Source organism: Acinonyx jubatus, chromosome E3, assembly GCF_027475565.1.
Source record: "Acinonyx jubatus isolate Ajub_Pintada_27869175 chromosome E3, VMU_Ajub_asm_v1.0, whole genome shotgun sequence".
NCBI classification, from domain to species: Eukaryota; Metazoa; Chordata; class Mammalia; order Carnivora; family Felidae; genus Acinonyx; species Acinonyx jubatus.
This window is the reverse complement of record NC_069398.1, coordinates 33,796,527-33,812,433: the sequence shown is the minus strand read 5'-3', so window position 1 is coordinate 33,812,433 and position 15,907 is coordinate 33,796,527.

Sequence of the window (15,907 nt, the reverse complement as noted above, 5' to 3'; positions counted from 1 at the left end):
AGTTGAGACTGCCATGCACAGGCTGCATCTGCAGTGGGTAAAAGGAGGAGGGAGTGACAACTCTAGCAGAGGAATCAGGGAGGGCTCCTCAGAGGAAGTGACATTTGAGTCAGGTCTTGATGGAGTTAATGTAAGAGTTTCCCTGTAGAGACGATGGTCATAGTATTCTAGGTGGTCTAGGAAGAGCACAGATATCCAGGCTTTGCAAAGAGTTCAGTGGGGCAGAAAAAAAAAAAAGACAAAAAAACTAATAGCCAATTTTTTTAAATGGGCAAAGTGCCTGAGTAGATATTTTTTCAAAGACATCCAAATGGCCAACAGGTGTATGAAATGGTGCTCGATATCACTAATCATCAGGCAAATGCAAATCAAAACCACAATGAGATACCACCTCACACCTGTTAGGTTGGCTATTCTAAAAGAGGCAAGAGATAACAAGTATGGGGAGGATGTGGAGAAAAGGGAGCCTTGTCCTCTGCTCATGCAAATGTAAATTGGGATAGTCATTAGGAAAAATGGTATAGAGCTTCTGCAAAAAATTAAAAATAGAACTATCGCGTGATCCAGCCATCCCACTTCTGGGTATGTATCCAAAGGAAATGAAATCAGTATCTGGAAGAGATCTCTGCTCTCCCTTCTTCACGGCAGCATTATTCACAACAGCCAAGATATGGAGAGAACCTAAGGGTCCATCGACATAAATGGATGAAAAAAATACAACACACACACACACACACACACACATGCACACACACATAGCGGATTATTATTCAGCCTTAAAAAGAAGGAAATCCTGGGGCACCCGAGTGGCTCAGTCGGTTAAGCGTCAGACTCTTGATTTCGTCTCAGGTCATGATCTCATGGTTCATGGGATTGAGCCCCACGTCGGCCTCTGCACTGACAGTGCGGAGCCTGCTTGGGGTTTTCTCTCTCTCTCTCTCTCCCTCTCTCTCTCTCAAAATAAATAAATAAACTTAAAAAAAAGAAGAAGGAACGCCTGCCACTTCTAACACCAGGGGTGAACCTGGAAGGCAGCATGCTGAGCAAAACAAGCCACAGAAAGACAAACACCGTGTGCTATCACAGCTATGTGGCATCTGCAAAAGCCGGACCCGTGACCCTGGAGAAGATCGGTGGTTACCACGGGCTGGGGGGGTGGGAGGAATGGACAGAATTGATCAAAGGGGATGGATGTTCAGCTATAAGATGAAGAAATTCTGGAACCTAACGTGGAGCATGGCGACCGTAGCTAATAGTGCTGTGTCGCGCATTTGAGCTCTGCTAAGAGAGTGGATCTCATGTGTTCTCACCACACACAAAAAATGGAAACCGTGTGGGCTGACAGCTGTGTTCAGCTGATTGTGCAACCCTTTCACAATGTGTACGTTAAATCAACGCATTGCACGCCTTACGAAAATCAGATTGGACAACCTAACGTATACAGATTTTGTCATCATACCCCGACACAGCTGGAAAAGAACAGTTCAGGGGGGCTGGAACAGAAACGCTCCGGGAGAGGGTCAGAGACAGGGCGGGAAGGCCCCGCGAGGTGCCATCCGAGCCGCATGTTTCCTGCTGCCGGGGGCTCAGTGCACGGACCGGGGCAGACCAGGAGCCCCCACGGTGAGGTGAGACAGCCCCGGCTTCATACGTCCCTCCTGCAGTGGCCCCTCCACGAGATCTGAAATGTTGGCCCAGCCCCTCTTGTTACAGCAGGAGAAAAGCTCTCTTAAGCTCCTCTGCTCTAAGGCAGGGATAGTAAATACTCTCTTTGCCTCCAGCAGCCATGACAGACATCATTAAGTAAGTGACAGGCTTTGCATCGGAGGCCAGATTGAACCTCAGAGACCTTCTCAACACAGAGCCTCAGGCAGCTGCTGTCCATGAGTCCAGACTGGCATGCATGTCCAATTATGTGTCGTTTCTATTTTTTTTTTTTAAGTTCATTTATTTTGAAAGAGGGAGAGAGCATGTGGGCATATATGAGCGGGGGAAGGGCAGAGAGCGAGGGAGAGAGAATCTCAAGCAGGCTCTGCACCGTCAGCACAGAGCCCGACATGGGGCTTGAACCCACAGACTGTGAGATCACGACCGGAGCTGAAATCAAGAGTCGGATGCTTAACTGACTGAGCCACCCAGGTGCCACGTGTCATTTCTATTTTAAGGGGTTAAGGATGGTCTCTTTCTGGAAATATTTTCATCTAAAGAAGGAGAAGGAGGAGGGAGAGGACGAGGAGGGGAGGGTACTGTCCTGTGTGGGAAAGTGAGGATACTTTATTTTCTCACTTTCCTGCCTCTGTTGTCACCAAAATTGGTTCACCTGCAGGCCAAGGTGAACACCACAGAGCAGACCGGAGACCGTCCCATGGAAAGTTCTTCCCACGTGATCTCCCTTTGTGTCCGTCACATGCCCACCACCGTGTGGGCAGAATAGATGCTCAGGAAATGTGTATTGATCACATCTAAGTTGCAACATTATCTACCCCCCTTAAGGGAGCCGAGTGGCAATGAAATTCACCCTGAAATGCATTACCGAGAAAGCGATGTCAAAGGCTGGCCCACACCAGCCTACGAGGGGGCACGTAGATCCCAATTCGCACGGCCCCTTGGTCTCATGGGGACTCACTCTCGGTCACAGGCTCTCCCACATTAGCTCCAAGAGGACAGTCACAGTCGTTTTCACTGCTCTGCCTTCTGATACCAGGCTGAACGCAGGGAAAGCTCTCCATCAACACAGGCGTGTGAGCACAGGCAACACGGCCAGCACAGGAAGGTGCGTGCCCCCACCGGCAGGCGAGGCACAGGCAGTGCCGGGCGGGGTCTCATTCCCCTGCTGCCAGGTGCCCAGGGTCTGGGCTGCGGGGTTCGGGCAGGGGCCAGAGGGCACGTCGGACGAGCAGTGGGAGGCCTGGCCGTGGGGCAGGAGGTCACTTCCCAGACGCCTTTGCAGAGCTGTGTTTTGCACAGTCCCATCGCTAACTGTGCCCAGACAGCCACCACCCAGAGAACTTGACTTTCTCAGTCGACGACCTCTTTCTTGGGCTGTTAGGACCAGCTCCCAGTGCCCGGGCCAAACCCTCATGGTCTCATTTGATGAGAAGCTTCTGGCACCGTCGCTGGCCTACGCCAGCTCGGGTGATCTCTGCTCCCCTCTCTGTCTTGAGCCTGCAGAGACGAAGTCAGAGGCTCCAAATGTTTTCACTGGCCCAGGGCGGGAAGGTAGATCGTGGAAACTCTAGGTCCCGGACACCAGCCCTGCTGCAGCCGATCTGACAGCAGAATGGAGGCTCTTCCTGGGGGTGCAGAGAGTGAGTCTGGGGGTCCTCAACTAGGAGACAGACAGCAGGGCCGAGTGTGTGGGGAGCTGAGGATCAGCTAGGAAACGGCAGGGCCGAGGGTGCGGGGAGCTTGACACTCTGTACCTGGGCTCAACAGTCACTGAAGGCCTCCATCGTGGGTGCCGAGAGCAGGCGAGCAAGCGGCCTTCTGCGGGGAGCCTGCTGTCGTTGTAACAACCTGGACTGGGAGCCTGCTCACGGAGCCCTTCTGCCTCGGTTGCAAGGCTTTACCTGACTGCCTGAGGAGCAGTGGGGGCTGGAAACGTCACCTGCTTTTGTTTCTTTTCTCCTTTTTTCTTTATTTTTTCTGAGAGAGAGAGAGAGATTGAGTGGGGGAGGGCAGAGAGAGAGGGAGACACAGAATCTGAAGCAGGCTCCAGGTTCTGAGCCGTCAGCCCAGAGCCTGACGTGGGACTTAAACTTGTGAACTGTGAGATCATGACCTGAGCCAAGGTCAGATGCCCAACTGGCTGAGCCACCCAGGGACCCCCAAAGCTCTCATTTCTGACCACAGTGCAGAGAAGGGACTGGAGGGGTGGGGGTTGTGGTCGCGGTTGTGGGGAGACTTTGTTGCCAGCTCTCACCACCCCACCTACTGGGCTCTAAGTCTCCTGTTCTGAGCCTGGCGTCACCTCTGACCTTTCCCCTTGTGTGTCTTAAAGCAGCTCTGACCTCCACCTCTGACCCTACGGGCCGGCCAAGCAAGACATTTCTGGAAGCAGAACCCTGGTTGATGGTTGGCAAAATCGTACCCATGCTTATTTGCAATGTGCCTTCGTGACTTTGAGGGCCTTCCCCTCCACAGGTGGGATCCATTTCCCCGCCCCTGATCCCCAGACTTGCGACGGTCAATACGACTCAGCGGCAGCGACACCACGCGGATTCTGAGCTGAGGCCCCACGAGGTTCTGCGAGCCTCCGCTCTCTCTTTGGAATCCTGCGGCCACCACGTGAACAAGCCTGTACTGACCTGGTGGACACTGGGAGACTTTGCCTCCTGTATCAGTGATCGCTTGCTGCCTGACAAATTCCTCCGAAACAAATTCCTCCCTTTGTCTGACCCCGTTGTGTTTGGTGCACCTTATCATGTGCCTGGCACGGCCCGGCATCGATTCCGGTCTTGGTGGCTCCCTCGGTTCCCAGAGAGACCTTCCTTACCAACCAATCCACCTCCCCCTGCCCCGTGCCAGACACAAGTTCTGTGCATTGTTTCCAGGGCCACGTCCCCTGGCCCGCCCAGAATCATGCCTTCCATTCAGCAAGATCTTCAGGAATGACGGCTTTGAGGCTGCCCTCCGTATTACGCAGGCGTGACCTTATAAAACCTTTGAGATCTTAGGAAATACGCGGATGGTAGGAAACCATGCAGAGGGATCCATTCACTTACTTTCCCCCCCCTCCGACGGTACAAACTTGTGAACTATATGACGATATCACAGCAGGAACTTCACATTGATGTGATCCATCCATGTTCTTCAGATTTCACTGGTTTCACACACATCCATTTGCACGCGTGTACATGTGCGTATTTGGTTCTGTACGATGGTGTGATGGGTGGATTCTGCGACCACTGCCAACCCCAGGCAACACGCAACAGTTCCATCAAAACCTGTGCTGCCTCTTTATATCCGGAACCACCTCTCCTTCCCACCTCCCATCCCCCGGGGAACCTCTGGCAACAACCGACCTGTTCCCCATCTCTAATTTTATCATTTCGAGACGGTTACGTAAATGGAATCATGTGCTATGTAATCTCTTGAGGTTTGGCTCTTATAGCTCAGCATGATTCCCTTGAGATCCATCCAAGCGATCGTATGTATTGATAACCTGTTCTTTTTTATTGCTGCGTACTATTCCATGGTGTGAACATACTACCATTTGCTTCAAGAGTCATCCTTTGAAGGACATTTGGGTTGTTTCCAACTTGGAGCTATTATGAATAAAGCTGCTATGAACACTCCTGTGTAGACTGCAGTGTAAACATAAGTTGTAATTTCTCCGGGATAAATTCCCCGGGAGTACGACTGCTGGGTCAGATGGTAAGCTCGTGTGCAGCTTTATAAGAAACCGCCACGCTCTTTTCCAGGATGGTTGTGCTATTTTACATCCCCACCAGCACTGTGTGAGTGCCTTGGTTTTCCACATCCTCCCCAGCATTGGGTGCTATCACCGGGTTTTGTTTGAGCCATCAGACAGGTGTGTGGTGATAGGTCACTGTGACTTAAGTTTGGGTTTCCCTACTGGCCAGGGATGTTAAATATCTTTTCATGTTCTTGTTTGCCTCGTGTGTGTCCTCTTTGGTGAAAGGTTTGTTCAGGCCTTTGCCAGTTTTCTAGCTGGACTGGTTGTTTGTTTTTTTTTTAAACTGTCGAGTTTTGAGTGCCCTTTATTTTTCCAGATATGAGTCCTTTGTCAGATGTGTGGTTTGCAAATATTCTCTCCCAGTCCACATCTTGTCTTTTTATCCTCTTAACAGGATCTTTCACAGACTAAAGTTTTGAATTTTGACGAGGTCCAATAACCAACTTTTCCTTCTATGAAACGCTTTTCTTTCTGTTTAAATGTGCTTGCCATAAACTCGTTGTCTAGCCCTAGATCCCAAAGATGTTCTTTTTTTTTTTCTAAAAATTGTATCTTTTTACATTGGAGTGCATGATTCATTTTGAGTTACTTTTTAAATAAAATGTGACGTTTAATAAGTAGAGACTCATTTGTTGTTGGTGCTGTCACTTACACACGTGCATTTGTCCCAACACGCCTCCTCCTCCGGCAAATTGCTTTCCTTCTTTTTCTAAAATCAATCAGGCAATTGTGTGAGTCTTTCTCTGGGTTCTCTATTCTGTTTTAATGATCTGTGGGCTTATTCCCTCTTCCCAAACTACACCTTTGTGATTACTGTAACTATATAGTAAGCATCAATATCGAATACGGAAATTTCTCCCAACTTAGTATTTTTCAAGAACATTTTAAGCTATTCTAGATCCTATGCTTTTCCGGAAAAACGTTAGAATAAGCTTGTTTAGGAAAAATCTTGCTGGGATTTTGAAAGTAATTGCATTGAACGTATAGATCAATTCTGGGAGAACTGGCATCTTTTACTGTGTCGAATCTTCCAGTCGGCGGGCTTGATACGTTTTTGCATTTATTTGGGACTTTTTCCATTTATTTTGTTAGTTTTTTAATAACATGCACGATACAGATCCCATATGTGTTTTGTTAGAATTGTACCAAAGTGGCTCATTTGCCTTAGAACCACTGTGTTTTACATTTCACTTTTCACACATTCCTTGTAAGTACATTGAAATGTGATTGCTTTGGTGGGAGTTGCTGGCTTTTGTTTTGTTTTGTTTTTAATTTTTTTTAGGTTTACGAAGCAGGCTCCAGGCTCTGAGCTGTCAGCACAGAGCCGGACGTGGGGCTCGAACCCATGAACCGTGAGATCACGACCTGAGCCGAAGTCGGTCGCTCAACCGACTGAGCCACCCAGGCGCCCCATGGGAGTTGCTGTTTTATCATGTGACATTACTGGACTTCCTTATTTGTTCTGGAAGTTTTGGGGAGACTTCTTAGAATTTTCTACAGATGACAATCATGTCATCTGTAAGGAGTTTTATGCCTTCTTTTCCAAGCTGTATGTCTTTTATTTCCTATTTTTGCCTTATTGTACTGGCTAAAACCTCCAGGCACAAAAGACATTCTTCTTTTTTCTCCATTCCTATGGAGAGAGCATTTAGTAGTGTTTCACCATCAAGTACAAGGTTAGCTGAAGGTTTTTGGTAGATGCTCTTTGTCAAATGGAGGAAGTGTCCCTCTAGCCTGAATTTTCTGAGAGTTTTTATAACGAATGGGTGTTGGATTTTGCCCAAAGTGCTGTGGCGGGGTTTTTTTTTTTTTGCATAAATGGATAAACTCATATGATTTTTCTTCCTTAGCCTGTTACCTTAGTTTTTGAATATTGACCCAGTCTTGTAAATCCCATTTGGTCATGGTGTATAATTTGTTAAAATACATTATTGGATCCAATTTGCCAAAATTTTTGTTGAGGAATTTGGCATCTAAATTCATGAGAGATATTGGCTTATATACTTTTTTCTTTCTTTTCATTATCTTTTTCTGGTTTGGGCATCAAGGTAAAGTTAGCCTCCTAAAATGAGCTGGAAGTATTACTTTCTTTTTTAAACAATTTCCATTAAATTTTTTTTTAATGTTTATGTATTTTTGAGAGAGACAGAGAGAGAGACAGAGACAGAGCATGAGCAGGGGAGGGGCAGAGAGAGAGGGAGACCCAGAATCCAGAGCAGGCTCCAGGCTCCGAGCTGTCAGCACAGAGCCCGATGCGGGGCTCAAACTCACGAATCGCGAGATCATGACCTGAGCCAACGTCAGACGCTCAAGCGACTGAGCCATCCAGGCGCCCCAAAGTGTTACTTGCTTTTCTATTCTGTGGGACACATTGTGTAAAATTATTGGTTACTGTAGGGATTCCAATATATGTACACAATTTATTATAGTTTACTGGTATTAATACTTACCACTTGAGTCAAGTGTAAGAAAACCTTACTTCCACTTAGGTCTTGTCAACCTCGCCATTAATATACAGGTATCGTGCCCATGTGTGTGCACACACACATACACACACAAACAATGTACTGGTCCTTTTCTTTCTTCTCCTTTTTGAACTCAGAAGACATACATATTAATTCTTTTCTTACTGTGTCAAGCTTGCCGAGATTCTGGGGTGTTTTTTTCTCAGCTTATTTTCTCTCTGTTAGAGAGAATGGGGAATCCTATCGATGTGAACTCAAATTTGCTGATTCTTTCCTCTGTCATCTCCACTCTCCTTCTGAGCCCATCCAGTGAGGGTTATTTGGCCTTTATCCCGGTAACTGTGTTTTTCAGTTTTTAAGTTTCCATTTGGTTCCTTTTTTTTTTTTTTAATGTTTATTTATTTTTGAGAGAGACAGAGACAGAGAGAGTGAGCAGGGGAGGGGCAGAGAGAGGGAGACACAGAATCCAAAGCAGGCTCCAGGCTCCGAGGTGTCAGCACAGAGCCCGATGCGGGGCCTGAACCCAAAGACCGTGAGATCATGACCTGAGACAAAATCGGACACTTAACCGACTGAGCCACCCAGGTGCCCCCAGTTGGCTCCTTTTTTAAATATAACTTTGGTTTCTTTACCAGGAGTTTCTACCTTTCATCTGTTTCCAGAGAATTCCTAGTTGCTCTTTGGAGCATTTTTACGGTGGCTGCTTTTAAATTTGTGATAATTCCGGGGCGCCTGGGTGGCTCAGTCGGTTAAGCGGCCGACTTCGGCTCAGGTCATGATCTCGTGGTCCGTGAGTTCGAGCCCCGCGTCGGGCTCTGTGCTGACAGCTCAGAGCCTGGAGCCTGCTTCAGATTCTGTGTCTCCCTCTCTCTCTGACCCTCCCCCGTTTATGTTCTGTCTCTCTCTGTCTCAAAAATAAATAAACGTTAAAAAAAAAATTTAAAAATAAATAAATAAATAAATAAATAAATAAATAAATAAATAAATAAATAAATTCGTGATAATTCCAACCTCTGATTGTCTGTATTGGCGACTGCTGGTTCTCTTTTTTCAACCATGTTGTGCTTTTCTTGGTTCTTGATAGAGGAGTGATTTTCTATTCTATCCTGGATATTTGGGGTATTATATTGTGGGACTCTGGATCCTATTCCGTTTTGCTTCTTGGGCAGGACATCTCTCTGCTGAGCTGGAGCGTGAGGGCTGGACGGGTTGTGTGTTCAGCTTCCCTCTGAACCCCACTGACACCATCCTGGCAAAAGTGAGGGGGGTGCTGACTCCACCTCCCTGCTGTTGGGTGGGTGCCAGTTAGCTTTGTCCCTGGCTCTGCGGACACCTTCCCAGTGAAACGGGAGAAACACCTTGCACCGTGCTGCCGTCTCCGAGCTCCCTCACCAGGCTTCACAGACACCGGGATGGGCACGTGGAGAGTTGATTCCCGCTGCTCTCGCATCGCTGGGCGGGGAGCGGAAGCCCCACCCACGCCAGGGCTGGGGAGGGGGATGGGCCTTCCTGGGCTTCTTTGTGGCGTCACATCCGGGGATTTTTTAGTTGCAAGAGGAAGACCTGGGAGGAATGGGGAGACCCTACCTTGTCCTGAGCCAGAAGTTCAGGTATGGCACGAGCTTTCTCTGTCCCCCCTCTGTTTCTTTATCTGTAAAGTGGGCATAACAATACCTACACCACCTGCACTACAGGGTGGCTTTAAGAATTGACTAAGGGGGCGCCTGGGTGGCTCAGTCGGTTGAGTGGCCGACTTCGGCTCAGGTCACGATCTCGCGGTCCGTGAGTTCGAGCCCCGCGTCAGGCTCTGTGCTGACAGCTCAGAGCCTGGGGCCTGCTTCACATTCTGTGTCTCCCTCTCTCTCTGCCCCTTCCCTGCTCATGCTGTGTCTCTCTCTGTCTCAAAAGTAAATAAACATTAAAAAAAAAAAAGCATTGACTAAGATGCTTACGCCTAGGAAAATACAGCGCTGCTAGGAAAACCCTGTGCTAATGGAGACTTGGGTTGTAATGATGGCTGCTTCTGAAAGTGGGGTCTGGCAAAATGTAGCTTGAGAAGAGACAGGGTAAGTGGTCGTCTCCTCCCTCTTCACCTGTCACTTTCATGTCGGTGGAAACAAACCGGCAGCCAGAAGCCCGCCTTCTATTGCCCATTCCCTGTTTCTTTTGAGTCCGCGGTGACCTTTCTCCTGACGAGCAATAACCCTGGAGAAAGCTGGAGGAGAAACGAAGATTAAGGTCATGGCAAGGAGAGAGCAGTAAAGTAGCTTTAAAGAGCCTAATAAACCAGGATAATTGAATGTAGTGAGGATCGTGGTTGGGACAAAGAGGGGTGTCTGTAGCACCGTTTCCAGGAAAACAATCATAAAAGGGAAATAATGCTGAACCCTGGAGGGGAGGAACAGGTCATAAAGAGGTCCCAGAGCAGACAGCGATGGCCGTTCAGAATGCTTAGTAACCGCCCGGCCTTACTTGGGGGCACGGGACGGACTCCAGTTGCAATGTTACACCATCATCAGGATGGCCCGGGTCTCGTGTATCACCAGCCCCCATTCCGGGCAGGCAGCGTCTGACCTTCCTGCGTCTCAGTCCCGGTCTTGCCATCTTGTGTCTGTGTGATCTTGGGTAAGCTTTTTCCGCTTTCTGTAAAATGAAGTTGGTAAAGGTGCCAACCCCACCAGGTTGTCTGAGGATCAAAGGTGAAACATCTGAGCCGCCCAAAGTAGGCGATCGATGTATAAGGTAGTTCCCTTCCCGACTCCAAGCCCAGCAGCTTGACCGACGCGGCTCCAGCCATCGGGCACCTCCTCCAGACCTCCACGTTGTGCCATCATTTCCTCCGTGTAGTGGCTTAGTGTCGGGAAGGGCAAGTCATGGTGACCTTGCCCTAATCTCCTCTCCAAGATACTGCCCATTCCAGTCTCCTGGTTCCTCTTCCTCTCCTGTCCCAGTGGGTCTCCACTGAGCTTCCCGTGCAGGAGGCTGTGGGGGTCCAGCCCTCGGGGCTACCCCTGGGGAAGGGGTAATCCTAGACCAGAGTGGGGGCTGGGGCAAACCTAAACCCAGCTTCATCTCCCACCCCCCAGCCTATGTCTAGCAGAAGCTGGGTTTAACGGAGACCATGATGCATCACTAAACTGTAACTCACTACGCTCAGAAGGCTATGCTATGTCTGTCCCGTGCACGTTTGAGGCCCCCACCCAGTGCTGCATTAGACCTGGCTCCTTCCAGCTCAGGAGAGCTAACTGTCAAATTTCAGGAGTTTTGTAAGCTGGTGGTTCAGCACAGACATTATTAAAAATTAGAGGGGAGCCTGGGTGGCTGATTTCAGTCCAGGTCATGATCTTGCGGTCTGTGAGTTCGAGCCCCACGTTGGGCTCTGTGCTGACAGCTCAGAGCCTGGAGCCTGCTTCAGATTCTGTGTCTCCCTCTTTCTGACCCTCCCCTGTTCATGCTCTGTCTCTCCCTGTCTCAAAAATAAATAAAACGTTCAAAAAAATTTTTTTTTAATTAGATTATAGGGGCACGTGGATGGCTCAGTCCGTTGAGCATCCCAACTCTTGATTTCAGCTCAGGTCATGACCTCGTGGTTCATGGGATTGAGCCCCACACTGGGCTCCATGCCGACAGTGCGGATCCTGCTTGGGATTTTCTCTCTCTCTCTCTCTCTCTCTCTGCCCCTTCCCTGGTCGTGTGCTCTATCTGTCTCTCAAGATAAAGACTTTAAGAAAAAGAAAAAAAAATAGATTGTAAAAAACTTTATATTGCAAACAAAGATAATGAATGAATGATGGAAAGCTATTCCTTCCTAATTATTGTACCATGATCTCTGCTCTGGAGGGTACTTACGTACATGGTACGTGTAGGACATTCTGTAGAGCAATGTGGTAGCCTGATGTTGGCCACTGGCCACAGTAGGAGGGTCCACACCAGAGGGATCAGCCAACAGAGCTGATTTACCATTTGGCTGATTGTTTAGATTTAAGACAGTGATGGAGAAAAGGTCACTGATGTAGGATAAAGTTAAAAGTGTGTCGTGTTACATTATAAATCGCACAAAGAATTAAAGAAATGTTCTTCCGGGATTAGCCAGCCATTCTCATATGCAGCAAAGTGGTCACTCAAGGCTTTGGCGGAGGCAAAGTTCCGGCAAACACTGCTGTTGTTTTCCTTTTGTCTTAACGTACATGAAAATATCCACCACAACTCGTGACGCAACTCCTCTCCCAGAGCCAGCGGTTAATTGAGAAGCCCGTCCCGTGTCTAGAATAGCACCTCATGAAAAGGCATGCCCGCTAACTTCTTTCTGGGGACCAAAATCAGAGCAAACGAGCCACGACGGCGGTGTGGGGCCATCTCACCCGTTTTGCGTTGGGTGGCGGTCCTGCAAATCTTGGGTGCTGTCTCCATTCCCATTCTTGCTCTGGGCCCCTTTCAACCTTGTTCTACTGTGCTGTGTCCCAGGGCTCCTTAAGCTGTGACATGCAGGTGAACCATCTGCGGGTCTCGTGCAGGTTCTGAGGGCATCCCAGCAAGCCCCCGAGTGAGGACGGTGTGGGTCATAGACCCCGCTTTCAGCAGCGAGGTTCTAGCCAAACAGCCTGCTTCTAACATGTGAGGGGCGGGCCACCAGGCCGTGTTTGAACTTGTCATGTCCTTTCCCTGCAGTGCTGGTCCCCCCCTCCCCCCGCCTCCGATCCTCACATGACCGGCTTCTGTGCATTTTCAGGTCTCTACTCAATGCCCCTCTGCCCAAAGAAAGCCCTTCCCTGGGTGCTCTGTCTACCATAGCACCCCACCTCGGTTCTCTGCCCAACGACAGCTGATATTTTCTAGTTAGTGATTATCAGCGCTCCTCCCCCCCGCCGCCGCCATACGAGAACGGAAGCCCCACAGGAGCTCTCCTGTCCACCCTGGTGACTTCGTGGCAGGAGGGACTCAGTACTTGTGGGGCGACAGTAGTGACGTTGCTGATACTGAGGCGGTATGAGCGAGGTGGCGGGTGGGGATCTTTATCCCTCACCTGCATTTGAGGGAGGAGGAGTAGTCGCTTTGCATCCTCCACCATCACGACCCCCTGCCCAGACTGCAAGCCCCCACGCCCAGCCGTCGCCCCATTTGTGGGACAGGAAGTGTCCCGGGCCCCCGCTGAGGCTCTGAGTAAGGGCTGGCTGTCACTGTCCTGACAGTTCCTCCAGAGCTTTGCCAAAACATGGCTCATGGGGCGCCACCCACGCAGCACATCGAGGCACGTTCTGGCCAGCCTGGTGGCCCTGGCACGGTTCTCAATCGTCTCTGGAGGTTAAGTTGGGCTGTGGGTTGTGTCTCTCTCCCTGCTGGCTCAGCCGAGAGATGCCTGGAGCCCTTCAGTTTTGGTGGGGGGAGATGAAGCGTCTGGAGTGCCCAGGAAACCCCTTGTGACTACTCTTAACGTGAAATCCGCACAAGGACTGCCTTTGGTTATTTTTGCCGGTATACACCCAGAGTTTTGGAAATGTCAGCGCACACCCCACGCGGCGTAGAGCACCCCCATGGTGCGCCAGGCATAGGTTTCAGGTCATTTGATTCCCCCAACAATCTCACGGGACAGAATCTCACCCTGTCCCATCCTAGAGACGAGGCACTTGGAGCTCAGAGAATATAAGTCGGCTGCCGGAGGTTAAGCAGCAAATGGGGAGAGTCGTAATCCAAAGGGTCACAGGCTCAGCTGCGCAGGGCAGAGGTGAGCTCACATTGTCCTTTAGGGACCACACCACACGTATTTTAGGCTTCGTGCACCAGACGGGCTCCGTGCAACCGCTCGCCTCTGGCACTCAAGCGTGAGAGCCACGCTGTGGACGCTCTGTAAACATTGAGCACAAGGTGTTCTAATAAAACTTTATCTAGGAAAACAGGTGTCTGGCCAGATGGGGGCCGTGGGTGTAATTTGCTGACCCCGCACCTGAAGAGAAAAACACCAGCACTGCGGCCGCGTCCGGAAGTTGGGAGGGGGTGGTGGCCACGGATCCCATCCGTGCACAGCAGCCGGTACTCAGTTCCCTCCCACCCAAGACACGCAGCCAGTGTGGCCAGTGTTCAAGAGAAGCCACAAGTCTGCATGTGAAGTGTGTGTGTGTGTGTGTTGTGTGATTTCCTCTTTTAAATGTTGGATCAAATCAGTAAAATAAAATCAAAACTGTGCACACCAAGTAGGTGTTCAAGGCTAGGCTGTGGCCCACAGGCTGCCAGCCTACAACCTCTCTGCTCTGAAAACCTACCAAACAACCCTGCATTTATTAAGTAATAATTCATCTGTTTTCCCATATTTTATTTATCAAAGACCTCAGTAACTGTCAAGCAGAACTTCTTATCAGCAGGAACTGACCAGCGGACAAGTGTTACCTCCCAGGGGTTGACTATAAATCCTGGCGAACCAGGAAACCCTGACATTTTAATTAGCTGGAACATTCTTATCAGCAGTCAATCCCGCCGGTGCCATTTCACATTGTTTGTGAACCCCTAATTGGGAATCTCTGATTTGGTCCCTCCAGGGCCACACCTCATGCGCGTGGGCTCGTCCTCATTATTTTACTGTGGCGGCTGCCTTTATATTATTCAACATACCACCAACACCGCGAGCTGCTCTCGCACAGCTGTGCACAGCAGAACATCCTGAAACCAAAAGAAAAAAGGGGGTTCCATTTGCCACAGCACCAGCAAAAGAATACGGAAAAAAAGTTTTTTTTAACACAGAACAAATAATTACTCCGGATCAAACAAGGCAGCGGACAGATTTCCTCCTCTCTGGGCTCCTGGAGAAACCACAGAATTCTGCAGCACGGACGGGCCCAGGAAGAATCTTTGTTACTCTCAAGGCACCGTGGAACCACCTGAAAGGCACATGCTTACCTGGCCCCTCCGTGGAGATCTGGGGGTCGGGGACCCCATTTCTTATGGATCTAGAAAACCCAAGCCTTGCAGGGAACCATAGCTTTGGGGAAATCCCACGCAAGGATCTCTCCCGTCAAATACAAGCAAATCCAGATTCAGTAAGGAGAGACTTCATTCAGAAGGGTCATTAGGGGAGCGAAGGTGGCAGGACACAGTGTTGATGCAGGGAGAGCTCAGGTCTGGGGTCTGCAATGTGGCAAGAGTACGCAACGTCAGGCAAAAGGCCTTTCTTTCACGGGGAGGAGGGAGCCAGGCTGGGAAGAAGGGGTGTGGGCAGTAGTCTGTGCGGGCATGGGCTGGAGATGACAGGGGTGCGGATGGGAGCACATCGCTCCGATAGACGGACCTGTCTTGGGAGGGGCTGGCTGCCGGCTCTCTCTAAGGGTGGGCCAAAGGTCAGGCGCGTGTGGAGGCAGAGAAGCTTAACCCGAGTTTGGCTGACCAGTGTCTGTTACAGTTGACTGTTTTCGTGCAGCCATTCGCAAAGCGAAGGATGGGAATGTGGGGTTCTGTGTCCGGCCTTGATGGAGAGAAAGGGGGCAGCAGCATCTTCGAGTCCTATCAGAGTCTCGTGGGAAAGGGCGTTTTTCTCTACAAGCTGTATCCGGAACGCAAAAGGGTGGGGGACTTCTTACCCAGGCTGTTTTCCAGGACATGGGGCTCAGGTGAAACTTAACACTGTCACCACCACCACCCCCCCCCCCCGGGGTCACCTACAATAGTCCATGGCTTATGGATAAGTTTAGAATTCCCCCACCTTTGCCTGGAGCCATCTAATGAATTTTCTGGGCCTATCCTTTCTGGAAACTTCCCTTCTATTCCCCCCCGAACGAGCTGTTCCCTCAAATTCTGGAAGGCTCTGCAGTAGGAAGCAAGGCTGGGGCTGAGCCGAGAGGCTCGTCTCAGGCTCCCCTGGAATTTGATGGAGGCTCCTCCCGTCTCTGACCCCATGTCGGGCCCTGCCATCACGGGCTGCCAGTGATACCCCAGACCCACAGCCTCTAGCCTTCCCTCACCTCTCTCACCCCTAACCCCCCAGCCAGCTCTTTCCCCAGCTGTAGACTCTGACATGGCCTAGCTGGTTCTGTTGCAG